Genomic DNA, 18,298 nt, shown 5'->3' with positions numbered 1-18,298 from the left:
TGGTGCAAAGTTTACCTGAATGGAATTGTAAAAAAATTGAAGTTGTTTGAAAATTAACTGTAATTCCAGACTTTAGGAACCTGATAAATTAGTACAGTCAACTGTCTCCCAGCTCCATATTTTTATTTTCTTCTACTATAAACTTAATAATATTAATACATACAGAATGCAACAACACCGCCAAATCAGTTCAGCTTCATAATCTCTGGGTTAACATAAAATGGGTTCAAGCTCCAAAATGGACTAAATCAGTCAATTACCAGGACATCTGGGAACTACCAGCATGCATTCTCCCCCATCCTGAAGATGTGGCTGCCTAGGGCCAGCTCATTTGGTGAAGGCCTTGAGGAAAGCTACGAGAAGCCTTTTTGGGAAGCCTTCCACCACTTCTCCTGGGAGCAGGGCTTAAGCTCAGGCTGTCATCCTGGCTCTGTGTCTGAGTCATGCTGCAGGTACGGCTGCACATACCTCCCTCATTCCAATCCTGACCTGCAGACTTGGCTCTCTGGCCTGGTCCCAGACCTGTCTTGGCATTACAGTCTTGTTTGGTAATGATGGGACTACGTCCAATCATGGCTACAGTCACAAGATCTGATCTGCTTTCCTTGTTCAGGTACTTGGTTCTTTTCAGTAAAGCTGCTGCCCCTTGGTGTTGTCTTCATCTTCAGGTTTGCCTCTCCTTGTGGAGCAACCCCTTTCATGCTGCTCCTTTGCACTGATAGGGTAGCATGCACAAGAGTTCAAATTCTGCAAACATTAGGAAAGTGACTTGGGTAGGCTCAGCCCACCATAGTTCTCTGAGGATGTCCCAGGAAGATGTGTATTCCCAAATTAGGGATTAGGAGTAGGTCACAACCGCATTCCATGGATGGAAGGTCCATATTGTTGAGGTGCAGAAGACAGTGAGGCAGACCTTGAATCACAGTGCCCTCCTGCCATTATGTCCTGCTGGAATGGATATGGATCTTCAGCCCAAAGGATATCAATCGTAAACAAAGTAGAAACAAACCCATTTACATTACTCAGTATAGAGAGTGTTTTCCAGCATGATGACTGAAGCCAATACAAAATATAACATTAATGAGAGAAAAGCGTTACCTTTTAGACATTATGAACAAAGAGGGATAAGCAAGAAGCGGGCAAAAACAGAAAAACACACTGAATTTTGGCAAAGCAGATTTTCAACAGCTACGATCTTTGAAGGATTTTTAAATATATGTATTTATGGCCACACTAATTTATTGCAGAATATATTGTATGCATTTGCCAAATACTGTCAATAGCCAGTGCTCTGCTCATCTAGTGCAGCTTTAGCCCTCAGCAAGAGCTGTTCAGGCAGCCTAAGGATTATTGGAAGTCTCAAAATATTTTTTTCTTAGAAGGTCCACTTCCTGTAGGTAAATTATTTCCTGTGGATATCAGCTTTACCTTATAACAAAATGTTAATTTGCAGGTACATTGATTGCAGAGGAAAACTGGATCTAAGTACTTGATCTGAAAGAATAATAACAACTTTTAAAAACAAATAAAATAAATGATACATGTTAAAAAATATATTGGGTTCTTACTAATTTGGAATTTGATTGTGAATGTTAGGTGCTTATAATTGTCAATACAAAGTTGAGACTTTTTGTAAATCAAAATGTCTTTGGGTTAGAATTTGAGGACTGGGATTGGATTTGAAGGATGAAGAAAAAACATCCTTCAAGCAGGCAAATGTTCCTGTCGAAAAACTTTGTTCTCACCCATGCTTAAACAAAAAAATTAAGTAGGATCAGAAGTTTACCGGGGAGACATTCAACTTAACTTCTTTCTCCCATGTACAGTAGCCAGGAGAGCTTCTCCCAGCTCACACAGCACCATGACCAGCATCTGACCCAAGGTGACATGCCTGCATCATGTCAGAGGTAGCCTTGAGCACAGGTAGCCCACTGTCAAGGAAGGTGTGTGGCAGGCTGCACTCAGAGCCGTGACAAGGACTGAGAAAAGGTATTGCCTTTGTCTATGGAGTAAGTGCAGTCTAACTGTGTGTCAGTACAATTAACTAGTTTCAGGGTTTTCTTTAGTGTGGTTTGACATTGAGATATTTGGGAGGCTTTGTGTTTAGGGCTGTTACACTACAGAATAAAGGCTCTTGATCTGTAATCAAGTGTCACAGTAGAAGTCACTGAGGTTTTGCAAAGGATAGCAAAAAAACCTTTTTTATTAATTTCTACTGTTACTATCAATAAAGGAAATTAGAAATCTAAGAAAAATACATGTAAGTGTCTACCCACAGATATAATGGAATTACAAAATAAGACTAATACTGGTATGTCACCTGAAATCATCAGGCCTTTTTCATTTTATAATCATGGGATCCAGTAGTCTGTACCATTGATAAAACAGATAAAAGTAAATCAGAGTGAAATTAGATCTGTCAAAAATAAAGGAAATTTGGCTTTGTTTTATGCCTGTGTTATATGTGAACATGATTCTGAAAAACTAATTCTCTTAGTAGGATCAGTGTAAACAATGCTGAAGGTTATAATCAGTATGAGCAAAACAATGATTTTTTTTTTGTCTTACCTCATAGAAGAAAAAAGAAAAAAACGTGTTTTAGAAAGTATACATACGGAAGTTTAGGTTTCTGAGTAGCAAGCAAGGATTACTTTGGCAAGATGTGTAAGCATTTATATCTGAAAAGCAAATGGAATTCAATTATTTTGACAAACCATTATGGTTTTCAAGATTCATTGCTCATGAAGAAAAATTAATATGCTTAATAAGTGATCATTCTTGTTCCAGCCTAGTAGTTCCAAACTTTAAAGTGCTCTTTTCTTAATTCTAGTTAACATTTTAAGCATGGAATTACATAATTTTCAATATATCATTTGAGCTACAGTGATTTATTTAGGAAATGTGTTGCAGTCGTGGCCTAAGCAAAAACTGTTTCATCTTTTCTGCTACCAGGCATTCTTCTTCTTTTAGCCTCATCTGTGTTTTCGAGCAATTTGAGTTCCCTCATTTTTTGAATGCATTTCACCTCAGTTTCTGTCTCTGGGAGCTCCTAGCTCACCTTCCATTGTGGCACAGCCTACTGTTGGGGCTCCCTGATAGTTCTTAATGGAAGGCTGATATATTTTTCAACTAGGTTGTGGCACTTGAACAGCTGCAACAGAGACATTCATATCTACATTTACAGTGTTCTCCTGGACCTGTTCCAATGGCAGTCCTAACAATAATATTTCTGGGGACTCACAACTTCATTCATATCCATACTTCAAATTTCTGGCGCATCTCTGAATATCATACCTGATGTGACTTCACAGTCCTGGTTGAGAGGAGCTCAATCATTAATGTTTACTGATAATACCATTTCAACTTCCAAATTCTGGGATAATTGACTAATTTCAACATATTCAAGTCCCTTTTCCAGGACTTAACACTAGGTCTGGTTACTTCTGGTCCCCCATTTGAAATTTAAGACAACATTATCATGTTCCAATGGGGAAACATGCCCAGCTGTTCTCGGTTTTAGGCAGATACACATTCCTTCCAACATCCATGGAAAAGAATCCATGACTAGTGTCAGTAACTGATACAAGAGGCAGCTGCTTACTATACTTTAGGGTCTCTCAGTAACATCCCATCAGCATCAGACAAATCATCCATCTTTATGCACTGCAGGATTTTTGCAATGCCAAACAGACACCCTGCTATATTGATATGCATTGCATGACAGTTCTTACCTTTATTGCCAGCATTGATACTTATTTGCCACTGCTGAATGTTTAAAGTGTTAAGGTCCACCAGGGCTGTAAGTGATATTGACTTGGTGACATGTGCCCTTCACAACCTACAGAAAGCGAATGAAGAATCTTTCTCAATTGCATAGTTCCAGTAAGAATGAGTATTTCCCAGACCTTTGCCCACCTAGTACTGTATTAATAGCCTTGTGAATCTGGTTCCATGAGGAAAATATTATCCATAAACTCATCTGCACTTAAAATGATTCCACTTGCCCTAACTTACTCTGGAGTCCTCCTCTTTCCATCTTTTCCATATCTCCGCTCCTATTCTTTATCCCTTTCTCTTCCTGAAGACACTAGATTTCTTTCTTTCTTCTCCTTATAACAGGCAGCAGATTGACTGAGCTGGCTACAGTAAGGAAAGAACACTTGTTGTATCCCAAATGATAACTTTCTGCTTTACTCTCCCTTGTAAAATAAGTTTCACAGCACCAAGTCCGAAGTCCCTCTCACATCTGTATGTAGCATCCTGCTGTTGTACATGCCCAGTCTTTTTAGAGAAGCCCAGGTCACGTGAGAGTTGAATGAAAAACATCATTCTATTCAGTGTCTAACATAAGGCATGGTGGGTGGCTGCCCACACACGCAGCAAGTGCCAAAAGCTATTTGCAGGGTGCTACGCACACATTTCCCAGTCTTCCCTTGCTCTCCTGCTACTTTCCTGAACTTGGAGCCTAGAGTCAGGACATATTACCCCACCTTTTATTCTTTTATCATTTTGTCTGAGGTCTCTACTTCTAGGCTAAAAACTGCTGGAGTGCATAGAGGTTTCCATCACTCACTAGAAAGCCATGGAAGACTTGTCTCCTGTTATAGGGGCCACAAGGAGAAGGGACAAACAGAGAGATAGGCTTTAAGGCATCAGTGCATGTAGAACAGGCTTATGTTCCCTTTCTCTCTACAAGTAATCGGTTTCATTTTATAGCACCTCTCTACATGAGCAGACCAGTTGCTAGTGTTAGAATCCCTTCCTTTTCTAAAACTTGTCTCTTGAGAAGAACAAGTTATTTTCCATTTCTGTCTAATCACACAATTTGGAAGAAGGGACAGCCACCCAAGATGCAGCAGTAGTGCATCACACTCCCTTGGAGGCCCACTGATGGAATGGAAACATTTACCTACTTGAAAACCCAGGTTCAGGCTGGCGGCATTTGCCATTAATGGATACTGGCAGAGCATCAATGCTGGAGAGATTTCTGGCTGTCAAATGGCAGCCTGGCTTTGGTAGTGAATTACTTCTGGTAACTGAAAGCATAGAATGACCTGAGGAACTAGCTCCTTGCTTCTCTATATTTTCTTTTGAGCATTTTATGGCATGGCCTGACATTCTTGTACAATGTACCAAGAAATAAGCATGTGAGGATTGGAGGGAAGGATGATCTCCTTCTCATCTGCTTGTCAGAGAAAGGGAAGAGTTGAAGAAATACAGGTTTCCAAGGCAGAAGATGGCTCCATTGAGGCCTATGAAAAACATCAGAAACATCTCCCATGTCTAAACAGGTGATTCATCTCTCTATGCAGGACAATGTTAGGTGTCTAATAGCCTAGACCATGCTTATGGCCTGGTATTTTAGGCAATAACCAGCAGTGAGGTGTTTCTTCTCTGGGATAGAAAAGTAGCCCTACGTTAGCCTGCATAGAGCCAGCTCATACTCATTTCTTCAGGAAAAAAGAAAACCATCTTATTTTGTGAAATAAGAAAATCTCAATGGGACAAGAATCAGAACCTGTTAATATAAGAATATTAATTTGTCACTAACTTCTATATTGTTTCCATGTGGAATTAAATAAATTGTTCTAGGATTTGGTTACTATGATCCAGCACTGCCTTGCTTTAGAAGCAGGAATATTCAGCCTTAGTTTATAATAAAATTTTGTAGCCCTTTTGCTTGCAGTGATAGAATTTAAAATATGTTCAAGTGCTACTACTGAACTGCTAGATTTAAGGAAATGAGCAACTGAACTTTACCTCTGTGTCAAAATACAATGAATTTTACCTTTGTATCAAAGTACAATATACACAACTTTGTGCGGTTATAAATATCTCTGGACACATCTTATTTCTAACCCCTAGCCCTCTTCAGAAAAAGACCTTTAGCCAGGTTTGTTCATAATGAGAATTAGAGGTGAACACGACTTGCTGAGAGGTGAATAGTGAGAGCAGAACACAGAAATTGTTAGAGAGGGGAAAAATGTTTGCTTTACAAATCCACCTCAGAAGGCCAAATTTTACTCCGGAGCAAACAGCCATTGTACGACCTATATCAACACAACCATTTTTAGTAAAAGTAAATATTTTCCCGGTTTCTGTCTAGGAGTAGAAAGTTGGGTTATTCACATTGTATTTTCAGCATTTGTGACTTACTTCTTTCAATAGCTTACTGTGAAAGTACATGATATAGATAATAGGGACACCTACACTATGCTGTGGCTGTATTATGTTAAATCAACGGCAATTTACTTCAACAATTTTTTATTGTAGGTTTTCCGCATATACCAAGGAAACCTTCTTTTTGTTACAAATCAATAATTACAAGTCCCTTCTTATTAAATATCTGAGAAATTGAGACTATCTGTCAGACAAAACAGCCATATGCCCTGACTATATCAGTAGGTAATTTTTTCCTATTCCTCTGCTTTACATGGAACATTATGTGAAACTCAATATTGCTTTTCAATCCTTTTTTCTCTTGTTTGCAGCTAACAATCTCTGGTTGGGAAAAGTGATGATTATAAGATTCAATAGTTTCATGGAGCAACACTTGTTCCTCAGTCCTTAATTCCCTTCCCTTCCCTTCCCTTCCCTTCCCTTCCCTTCCCTTCCCTTCCCTTCCCTTCCCTTCCCTTCCCTTCCCTTCCCTTCCCTTCCCTTCCCTTCCCTTCCCTTCCCTTCCCTTCCCTTCCCTTCCCTTCCCTTCCCTTCCCTTCCCTTCCCTTCCCTTCCCTTCCCTTCCCTTCCCTTCCCTTCCCTTCCCTTCCCTTCCCTTCCCTTCCCTTCCCTTCCCTTCCCTTCCCTTCCCTTCCCTTCCCTTCCCTTCCCTTCCCCTCCCCTCCCCTCCCCTCCCCTCCCCTCCCCTCCCCTCCCCTCCCCTCCCCTCCCCTCCCCTCCCCTCCCCTCCCCTCTCCTCCCTTTCCCCTAGTATTTACAATATAGAAAGATATGAGTATATTACATTAAAGAGTTGTAATCTAGATAACATAAATGAAGTATATCTATTGTTGGTCATGTATCATCTATATAGCTGCTGAAATTATTGATCTGTAAACGAAGAACCAAGGAAAGTTGGCCCAGATGACCTCCAGAAGTCACTTCCAACCTCAACCATTCTGCAATTCTGTGATTCTTCTCATAGGAATAATTTAGGCAAGAAACCTTAGAAGTTTTAAATCGAATTTGATCTATTTAAGAAACAGATTACATGATAAATTTGTCTATAATAAGAGAAGACTAGAACTGAAGATAGTGGAAGTCTCTCATTCTTATGTGTCCTACTTCGAAGTTACCCTAAAAAAGTTCAGTAATACTTCTTACTGAAAATATTTACTTATAGAGGTAGAAATAAGATATTGCAAATATTAGGAAATTATTTATGATATTTAATCATGCAGTGATATGTGTGCTATGCATAATTTAAGATGTTATTTTTACCTAGCAAATAATGAGCTAGGTATTTTACACACACAGTCACAAGAAATCTTCCCCATAATCAAACCACTATGTCAACTCTCTTTACATTTAATGAGCTGGTTCAATCAGAATACACATCAATATCGTTTTTTATGGGTAGATGTATAATATAAAGGATCTTGATAACAAAGAAAGAGCTGCAATTGTTGGCCAAATGTGATTTTCAGTGGAGGGACTCACCGTAGAGACACACTGTTATCTCCTTTCTCTTTTCTAACCTTGACTGCTATGCTCCCATCCCTGTTCAGAATCAGAGTTTATTCAGTTCCTTTCTATGAATTTGGAGTCAGCATGTGGATGTTGTACATACCCCACACCCTCCTGAGTCTTAATTATTTTATCACCTTATGGGCTGATCCCAAGAAGTGAAAAGTCATGTGCTTGTGACTCAAAGAGAATTGTTCATGGGGGTCTGCAATTTGGCAAGAAGTGCTTGGTAATTCTGTGTTTAAGATACGAATAACTTCTTTATTCACAATCTTAGAAGTAACAATAAGTCTATTGTGTTGTTATTACAGTGTGTTGTAACACAGCCTGTGCACCAGCTGTTCTTGTTTACAACATAAGAAAACCCTTCATCATGAAAGGCTTATGTTTAAACAGAAAGCATGTCATATATTCTGCTTATGCTATAAGCATGTAATTCTTATGAATTATTATATAAGCTAACTGCACTATTTGATGACCATGTAGATCTAATTAGGTTGTGGTTGAACGAACCTTGATCTTTGATTTTATATGCTCCGTATATATCTGCACATAGATGTGTATATACAGATTTAACTTAGAAAGAACATGTTTATTATTATGCTTGCTCTACTAAACAGGTAGCAAGGTGCTAATAACACTGTGTAGAATTGCTTTGGTTAAATTAACTGAGTTAATTTGTATCCTCCACTGTTTTCTCAAAATTAGCCTATTTTTTAATCTAAAAGACTGTGTCGACATATGCAATATGTAGGGTGCCCTTCTATTTATGCAATGCTGATAATCAGCCACCACACAATTCCTCTTAAGTTCTCAGTAATGAAGTGCTGGCATGTGTCTGATTTTTCTCCACATGATTTTAACGAAGAGCTTTTCAGTTTTACTACTACATAATTAGAATATATGCATAAATCCCACTCTATTTCTCCAATGTAATTAAAGATCTTTCTTCAAGAAGAAAATTATAAAGCTTTTTTAAGCAGAATTGCTGAAACTTGAAATCCTTGACTAAATGCATTTTTATGCATGAATCAATCTTCTGAAATAGTTCTGAAAACAATTAATAATTCTCTGCTTAAGAGAAACCATCTTAGTTGTTTAATGTGAGGGAGAAGTTTCTCAACATTTTCTTCTGCACAACTTCTGTAACAGTGTTAAGAAAAACAACGTTCAGGCATTCTGCTCATGTAGCAGATGGAAACCTCCTTTTTGATAATAAGCTTAAATAAATTTTTTGACAGATAAAGTTGTTTACCTATCTGGATGCCTTATACTATATAATCCGGTAAAGTATAAAACAGAAGACTCTTACTCAAAAAACGGTCATTATAGGGCTATACAGGTAATATTAATTTATTTAAACTTCACTTCCATTACTGGGGTGCAACAGAGGCAGCTAACAGACACAACACTTACCACAGCAGTTTCTGGCCTTCTATTATTGCTTGGGAGGATTGCAGGATTTCCTGGAATTCATCCAAGAATTTTGGGGTATCTGCTGCTGCTGGAAAAGTGTAGGTACTAGAGGCTTTTGCTTCTAGCAAACTCGGTTTATAAAAATGTCTGCTAGTCTTTCCTGCTCAAAAAGTCCTTAGACCTTTTGTCTGCAACTGAATCCTGATTATGAAGTGTCAAACACCCACTGAACTAGTGCTAGCAAAAGATCTACAAAACTACCATGCCTACAGTGCAGCAAGTAGTAGCTAACAGACATCATAGTTCATGCAGAAGAGTGCATGGAAGGAAGCTGGAAGGCTGCTTAGAACAGCATGGGTCTGCTTGATAAACCTGGGCATGTGCCACAAGGCATGGTCCCCAGCATCAGCTGGAGCAATGAGTGGTAGAGCAGAGGCCTTGACTCAGGCTTCTGAAGGGCAGATGTGGCCACCCAGGTCTTGGGCTACAGGATGGGCCTAGTACCTCTCCCTGAGCTGGGGCAGGAGAAGGTGGTGTCCTTGCCTGCAGGGGGGGTGCTCTGGCTGAGGACCTGTGTTGCCAACAGGAGAAGGCGAGCAAACTGTGCAGTGTCAGAGAATGTGAGAAAGATTCACAGGATTTTCACAGAAATCCTGCAGAGACAAATTCTCAAATTATCCAACTGCAGAAGAGAAGAAGGAGCCAGAGACCTCTACTTGTTTAAGCAGCACGTGATATTTCCAAGATCAGGAAGGCTGGGTCTGACTGGGGAGCAGCTCTCGATTGTTCTTTTACCACACCACCTAACATTAGAATATAAATACACATTTATTTTTGTTAAACTGTCATTTAAATTCAGCAGAACAAGAACAAAACTGAGTTAATGTGACTTCTACCATTATGACTAAAGTTTAAGATTAAATCTCTGTTATTTAATCAGTCCAGTGAAAGAACTGAGCCATTGAATCACTGTAGAGTTTCTGCTGTATGACAGACACTTGGCATATTCTCCACAACCTGAGACCCTTTTCTAGTTCTATGAAATGAGTGCACCTCCACAGAATGGTGTCTCTCAAGAACCGTTTAAAAAGTAAACCTTTTCAGGCAATGCTGAAGAGCTGTGAATGCTATTTATTATTTGGTAGTGTAATTAATTTAGGTCCTTTATGCATCATTACAATAGTCATTTACCACATAATCACATATTTTCACCGTCATCCTGTGCTCAAGGGATGGTCTCCACATAAGAGGCAGTTATTCAGAATCTCATTTTAATCGTCATTCTCACTGTGGAAACTCATCTAAAACAGAGCGCACAACACCAAAACTACACCTTAAACACAGAATCATGAAGTTCCTATGTGCTATAATTTAAGAAATCCAAGCATCTAACTTTATAAATCAATGAGAGCAAAGTACTTCCAAGTAAATTAGGTTTAAAATCTTGACTTTGTTTCTTTTTAAAAAAGGAGTGAATCTTTTTCTACTACATCATTTAGCAATAAGGTTAATTATTTTCATTTACACATCTTTACATGTCTGAACAAAAGCACAGATTATCAGCAAAAATGCCAAAAATGTTGATGGATTTGAATGCCAAATTTAATCAGTGTCTGGTGAGAGCAGCGGTTATTCACAAATTGAAATGAGCATTCAGAAAATGTGTAGTATGAGATTCACTTTGCCTGCCTTCACATGAATACAGTAGAGGTAGGTAAATAACTCTAAGCTTGTGATCCCAGATTTTCCTTATATACAGAGCGGGGAAATGGTTGATTTTATGGTACTGACCTATGGTATCTGACCTACTTCAGCACCAGCATGAGGCTGAGTCAACTCATTCTCTAAAGCACCTGTTTTATTCTACTGTGTAAGGGATAGCTCAGAAAATTTCTCTGCTGCTCAGAGGAATCCCATTTGTATTAACCCATGTGAAAACCCATGCTCAACTCACCAAACTGTAACTTCCTATTGCAGTCAGAGAAAACACATTTCTCCATGAGGTACAAGACAACCTTGTCTCTTCTTGAGATCCTCAGTCATCTTAGCTCTGTAACGCTAATTCTTTCCTAGATAATGGTGATTTCTCTTCAACGAATTAGCCAATGGGAAAAAACAGATCATACAGTTCAGGACTACATCATAATGCATTGTGTACAAATGACCTGTGTTAAAGTCAGTGCCTGCTTCTGGCTTTTGCATCTCTTGTGAACTCGATTTGGAGACCATATATTCCTAGAGAGTCAACTCTGGGCTGTGTTTAAATAGCCACTCCTCATGAAGTGTCTTTCTGTCACTTTCCTTGATGTTCTTTCTGATCCTCATAAGCTACATTTCTTTTTCCAGCAGAATAGCCTTAACTGTGAAAGTTACCAGCATTGGTTCTCTTTCACTCGATTACAAGAAACAGAAACAAACTTAGCATATAGTAGCTTTTAGAAACTCAGAAAAGGATTCACAGTTCTGGTTACACATGGAGATTTTGGTGCCACGTCTTAGGCAATATTCTATGTAAATAAGTAACAAAGTTCTTTATGACATCCTGCCCTTTAACACTTGATCTTTCCAGTTTCTCTTCTGTCTCCATGCCTGTTTTTATTTTCTCATATTTACACTATGCAGATGTATGTTTCTTACAGTCCTCTTTCCTACTGTTTTCTTTATTCCTCCACCATTGGCTTAATTCCTTTCATGTCCCTTAGGCTTTGAATAGCTCCTTCTCTGACAAGATCTGTACTCTAAAAACTCTGGTCGATGATTAAGTTGTTTTAAGAAACCTTCTAGTACTGATTTGTTCAGTGTTAACCACTCCATTCTTCCCTTTTTGCTTTAAATTTGTATCACATTAATTCTCTTCTGCTGGATCAGAAATTATCTTAGGGAAGGGACCTTATCTTTCATGCACTTGTAAAGTGCCACACACTTACTACCCTATACTTATATATATTTGCTGGCATGAACATTATTTTGAATAACTATTTAAAGAATTGTAAGAGAAAAATGCATAGAACAAGCAACAAATACAGAAAACCTTACAAAAGCATACAAATAAATAAAAGTGAGCATGAAGAAACCTTTCCACAAACATACAATCAACTACTAATATTGCCTTTCATCATGTGCTATGCCTTCTCTGTGTCTGTTTTCCAAATTTGTATAATTTGCAGGAACACCTAAAGATGAATTTTGATAAGAAACCTGAGCATTCATAAGAAGCATCAGTTACAACTGTGAAAAAATGTTGCAAATGTTTCTATCAGGGATCCACAGGCCAAAACTGAAATCCTTATTTCACTACAAAAAATTACTCATCTCAGTCACCATTAACCTACATAAGGCAAAGTGTAAGATGGATAGTCTGTGGTATTTTTTCTGGCTATTTCTGTCAAACTGAACACTGGTTTTCCATTTTGCACTGTCATCTCTGTTTTAGTTTAAAGTCATTCAGGCAGTACTTAAAGCTAGACTAATACAAAAAAAGAGCTTCTTTACCAATGAGGGCCCTCTGAGCTTGTGCCAGAGAATGGGATAGCCAGGGTTTACCTAAACTGTGCAACATGGGCACTCAGAAGTGCACCTGCATTCCTGGTCTCTCCATACAGCTTTGGGGTTCTGCAAGAACACACTACAGCTCTATCTTTGCCTAACTCTCAAATTTTTATGCTCTTGGACCCGGTTTACACATAGGCTTAGTGCATTGACATGGGAAAGATTGGAAAAGCCCTTTAGTTATAAACAGATTCCATTACGGGAAGAGCAGTGCGTATCCTCCAAGCAGACATTTATACTAGAGAAAACGTCTTACATAGCTGGAAGTGCTTTATTTGCCCCAGCTAGCCACATGACTAAGAATGGTGACTACTTAAGATACCTTTTTTGTGGAGAGACATCTTCTCCCTTGTGAAAGAGTATGCTAAGCAGCCACAAGATGCTGCTACCCCAGTACTTAAACCAAACCCATGTGCCACAGCAAAAGTAAGATTATAAGGAAGAGATAAGATTGACGGTTTTATAAAAAGATCTGTAAATACACTGCTACATAAGATAAAATCGTACGGGGTTGAGAAACTGTTTTGTTGATCTGCTTTTCACTGTCCTTGAAGTGCATAACTGAAGTCAAACAGGTTTTGAAGAAAATGGCCAAAGCAAGTGGCAGCTCTGAAGACCTAATTCTCTCAGGCATAAGCAGCTGCACTATAAGATCCTACTGACCAAGAAAGATGTCTTTTCCAAGCCCATCCACCCACTTTTCCTGTTCCTGAAATTCAGCCCTGTCAAGCTTATGAGTCACAGTGACAGTCTGCTGCTTTACAAAGAGAGAATTTTAATCTCGGTTTAGGTACTGAAATTGAAATAGGCAAATAGGTGATAAGGACAAAGATAACCATACTTACAGGCCTACCGTAAATCAAGAAGTTTTTCCTAAGACTAGACATAATGTTTAACTAAACTTAGAATATTGGCTTGTGTGGACAAAGGACATCTGTAGAAGTACTGTGTGGGAAAAGTGAAGAACTGGACTACCCTTTGACTGAGTCCAGTTCTCATTTCTTGTCTTTACTCTTTATTTCTGGAGACCTGGAAATGGCACAATAAATATGAAATTTGCTGCAGTCATCTAGACAGCAGTTTTTAATGCAATAATAAAACCAGATTTGATATATCTTCCTTTGCTCATTATTTGTCTGTGAAACAGCCAGTAGGTATACAGTGATGTAACTAAGAAAATAATTTGTCCTACTGATTGCAAAAATCAAAGTTGCAGGTAATATATAGAATGAAAATCCATGCCCAGTAGACAAAGAAGATGGATAGACTCCCAGACTGCCAAGTCTCTGTCTGTCTACTCTTGTTAAACTGTAAATCTTTCATAAAGAAGTTGTTTCCTACTATTTGATTTTGAGACACTTAATCCAAAGGTGGCTGGTAGGATCTCTATGCAGTATTATAAACAATAATAAATATTGTACTGTAATAATCCGTGCTATGCTGTGTATCTGAGATTAATAATGATGAATAATGAAACAAATAGTCCCAAGAGTATACTGAGCTTGGGAGGTCTAACATAAATATTCTATTAAAATTCAGGTACTTCTGGAAACCTACAAACTTACTTGCATTTGTATTTGATAGTCAGTAGGGAAGTGGTATATTTAAGCAAACCAGAAGTTATTTTTTAAAATAGATTTTACATTATCTTTGAAGTTCCTTTTTGTTCTGTGAAAGAACATTTTTAATTCTTATTTAATTTTTCTGACTTCCAGATGTGATGTATCCTGCAGATAAGAGATCAGAAAATGAGATTCTTTCCACTGCTGTCAGAAGTCCTTGGATAAAACTGGACAATTCCTCCCTAAGCATGCACAGACAAATTAAATCGTTCTGTATCCAGAGGTATCTCTCTGTTCCTAAACTTGCTCAAGCTTCGTTTGATTAAGACAGCTGCTTGAAATGCTAATTTACAAGGAAAACCAACCAACCAACCAATGCACACACACACAAACAAACCAAGCAAACAAACAAACATAAAAACAAAACAAAGAAAACAAAACCAAAAAAACCCCAATATGAAGCAGCACTGATTGCTGTCTCAATATATTCCTTTAGACAACAAATCTACAAACGTAGACAGACAATGCAACTTCTTATGTGATACATCATTTATAAATGAACAATAACAAATTTTGCGTTCGATGTAATTCAGTTGCTCAGGATGTTAAAATGCTTCTTACCTGTCTTTAATTAAAAAAAAATATGGTCTTTAAAATGTTAATTGTGTGTCCTGTTAGATAAAATCAGTGATAACAAAATGTTTCTATCCAGAAATGTAAACATCTACAGAAGTAAAGCTTAAGAATAGACTAGAAATATATACTAATTTTTACCACTTCCCATGGTTCCATTTGTGCATCTCAGACCATTCTGTATATATTAGAAAAATCAAACTTGTAATTTTTATGTTACTGTGTTCACTCTATATATACTATTACCAGGTTAGCAATATATACACATATCATGGAGCAGTCTCCCTCAGAAATCTGCCTGAAGCTTTCTGTTGGAATGGCTTTAATGAGAGAAGGCCTGTACTGAGGTCAAAATTTGCTGTAAAAACTACAGTTGTATTTTCAAGCACCTTCCAGATCACTCCAGAAGATCATTATTTGTTTGTGATATGGCTAGTGACATTCCCTTTGGTCTTCAGACATAGCAATAAACTGGTATTTTGACAAGCAAGAGACACTTGTTTTTCAGCTCAAGTCAACAATAGCAGATTTCACATGTAAAAAAACCACTCTGGAGCAGTCAGTGATAAACCCATAGACATACAGGTGTGAGTGATGACGCTTGAACAAGATAGACAGAGGAACATAATTCTGTGATGGTTTTATTTCTGAAATATTTTTTAGGACAGATGAATAAACTGTGGAGAGCTTCAGAATATTAGTTATGTGATGAAAACAAGAGAAACGTCAATGTCTGATCATAAGAGACAGAACAGTGATTGTTGTCTCCATGTTTATTTAATCCTGAGCACATAAGAAAAACAGAAAACAAGGCTTGCATGAAGTATGTTTCATTTTGGAAATGGGCATGACCTGAGAGTTACTGGTGAGACTACAGTGCATATATATTTGGCACAGAAATCAGTTCAGAATTGCAGCTCAGAAATATGAACTTCTAAATTTGTTTTGAGAATTCCTGAGATTTCAGCTATCAGGAAGGACTTGTTAGTACAAACAAGGACTGTAATTGATCTCACATGGTCAAATTTGCTTTATAAGCAAATATTTTTTTTTCAGCATGATCAGCAGTGTTGTGCCTGTTACTCAGTTGTCACTGTAGAAATATAGCTGTTAAAACTCAGTACACTGAATAAAGAAACAAAGGGAAGTGAAATGTAGGGCAGGAGTGGGAAGCAAAAAAAGAAAATGGGAATAAATAATGCTACAATTGTGCAACCCAACTCTCTTTACTTTTCTTTGACAAATTCCATGGGCTATGCAAGGAAAAAAAAGGATACTTTTTGTAAAAATTATTTTTAGGATTTTGCAGTATGAATAATCATAATGTGTCACCATTTATAGTAAACAGCTCTATGTCATTCCCCTAATTGTTGCCAGCAACTGTGAATTAGGTACAGTTATGAAGAAGATACTTTTTTTTTTCTTGCAGCTTTGAGCTTTTTAAAGAACATTTTTAAAGTTCTACTGACCTCTGTAGACACTAAAACACAGCAGAAAATTCTCACATCTGGAAAAGTGAACTTGTTTACATGCATTTACTTAGCAGTCAGTCCATCAACTCTAGTTTTTAATGAAGCATTTTTTTCCTTTTGGCAGAACTATTTATTTGTATTAGAAACATGCATAATTTCCAGGAAGAGATTCTTGCAGCCACCTGTAGATCCTTCATGAATGACTGATCTATGTAGATACCACAGGTAAGAGAAAAAAGGATTTGAATTGTAAATTGTATCTTGCAGACTATTAAATCTCACTGCAGACTACTCTAGGCAATATGCTGAAGACCTTGGAGATATTTATTTTGCTGGCACTTGAAACGGGCACAAATAAATGAACTGAAGACAACATACTTCATTAATCATAGATACAATATCACGGCTAACCTAACAAAAGGATTAACAATGTACAACTGCTGAAAAAAAATAAAGACATGTAAGGAAATATTTTACTGTTCAGTATGGCTCACCTGAAACAGACTTTTTCATCTCTTTTCAACTGCTTTAGGGAAACACGATCTCTCCTTTTGGGAATTGTGAGATGGGACAGTTGCCTGGACACTGATGAAGAGCATCTGAATTTTGCTAGAAGAGATGAACTGAATAGAACTCACATTGAGGAGGGAGAGGAAACAGATGGACCCTTGAACTTTGAGCTTGATGTTTGCCACCAGGATCCAGAACACAAGTCCCCAGCTCCACTGCCATGTGCCCAGGTCAAACTGATCACCAGCTGGGAAGCAGGATGGAATGTGACAAATGCCATTCAGGTAACCTTTTCCTCCCCCATTCATTATAATCATCATTTGAAAAACCTGGTCATCACTTATCCTGTTTTATTTTACTTAACTACACCATCATTTTACAATATTCTAAAATGTTTCTATGAATTTATTACTAATATATGTCACTTTCTGCACAAGACTAGCACTCTGAAAAACATAAGTTCCAAAGGGAAAAAAGATAGATATGTTAGCTGAAGTTTAAAAAAATATATAAGCTAGGTGAACGTGAAAAGGTGGTAATTGCACCAGTTTTTGAAGTGCAGGCATTATCTTTAATAAGTATATTTGAATTCCATGACAGAGATGCTTGATGGAAATGTGAGGTAAACATCTAATAAAAAGAGGATAGTAAGAATCAGACTGACGTCAGACATGGATTTGCTGACATATGCGTTAGACTACATATAAATTGGAGCATTAAGCACAAGAATTGTAATAATACTTGTCAATGTTAAAGAAAATAGTTAGGTTGAAAAGACTGAAAGTATTTGGTCCCAGCATTATGTGTGGAATTTGAGTTTCTTTCTGAATCCTTAAATTTAACACTCAATGTTTCAGATTATTTTTCTCACTTTTCCTGATCCATTTCCTTACATAGTTTTATCATTACCGCTAACTTTCTGTTTCATATGGTAAGAAGAAAGCAGTATCCACAGACACATATAGTCCCAGTAACTTTTACTTAAACACTTCTCGTGGCACTTTAATTATAGAGAAATAAACCTTCCAGTGTCACACAAGTCTATGATTACACTGATGAACATTTGTTTATGTATCCAGTTCAACCCTCAGTTTTGCAAAGGAGGAGAAAATGGACGTGTTTCTAACCCTGCTATGTTTTCAAACATGAGCACCACCACTTGAGAGCCAAGGCAATAACATCCAGGGCACAGTAGCATATCATACTCAGAAAGTGTTCAGCTATGAATAGAAATGTGAAGTCCTAAAATACCCCAACTACATTCTAGTAACACATTTTACCTTCAGTCTCCCTCAGCAACATCTAGTCAGGACAGCAGTCTGGGATGAGAGCCCATTGTTGTCTCTGTGAGTTTTGCCTTTGATTTCACCAAAGCCAAGATTTCATTCTGGAAGTCAATTCTGTCAATATTTGCTTTATGACCTTTTGGCAAGTCGTGATCTCTCTCACCCATTGTTTTTCTTTCTGAAA

At 37.8% G+C, this 18,298-nt stretch overlaps 1 long non-coding RNA gene and 1 other non-coding gene across 3 annotated transcripts; one reads left to right on the top strand and one right to left on the bottom strand.

The window, feature by feature from the left end:
* Positions 1-710: 710 nt before the first annotated feature.
* Positions 711-17,013, bottom strand: LOC110362601 (uncharacterized). 2 transcript variants are annotated; one of them, XR_002420085.2, is made up of 5 exons: positions 16,813-17,013; positions 3,732-3,838; positions 2,616-2,678; positions 1,429-1,494; positions 711-948 (listed from the first exon to the last, which is right to left on the bottom strand). It is a non-coding gene; the product is annotated as an uncharacterized LOC110362601 (long non-coding RNA). The 2 variants fall into 2 exon arrangements; XR_002420086.2 differs by lacking the exons at positions 711-948; positions 1,429-1,494 and having other exon boundaries at positions 2,495-2,678.
* Positions 14,366-16,982, top strand: LOC102092121 (uncharacterized). The gene is made up of 3 exons (XR_010471358.1): positions 14,366-14,496; positions 16,443-16,543; positions 16,851-16,982. It is a non-coding gene; the product is annotated as an uncharacterized LOC102092121 (transcript).
* Positions 17,014-18,298: the final 1,285 nt, after the last annotated feature.

The sequence above is a fragment of the Columba livia genome, chromosome 3, assembly GCF_036013475.1.
Source record: "Columba livia isolate bColLiv1 breed racing homer chromosome 3, bColLiv1.pat.W.v2, whole genome shotgun sequence".
NCBI lineage: Eukaryota > Metazoa > Chordata > Aves > Columbiformes > Columbidae > Columba > Columba livia.
Note: the sequence above shows the minus strand (reverse complement) of the source record. Positions and strands in the feature narration are given on the sequence as shown.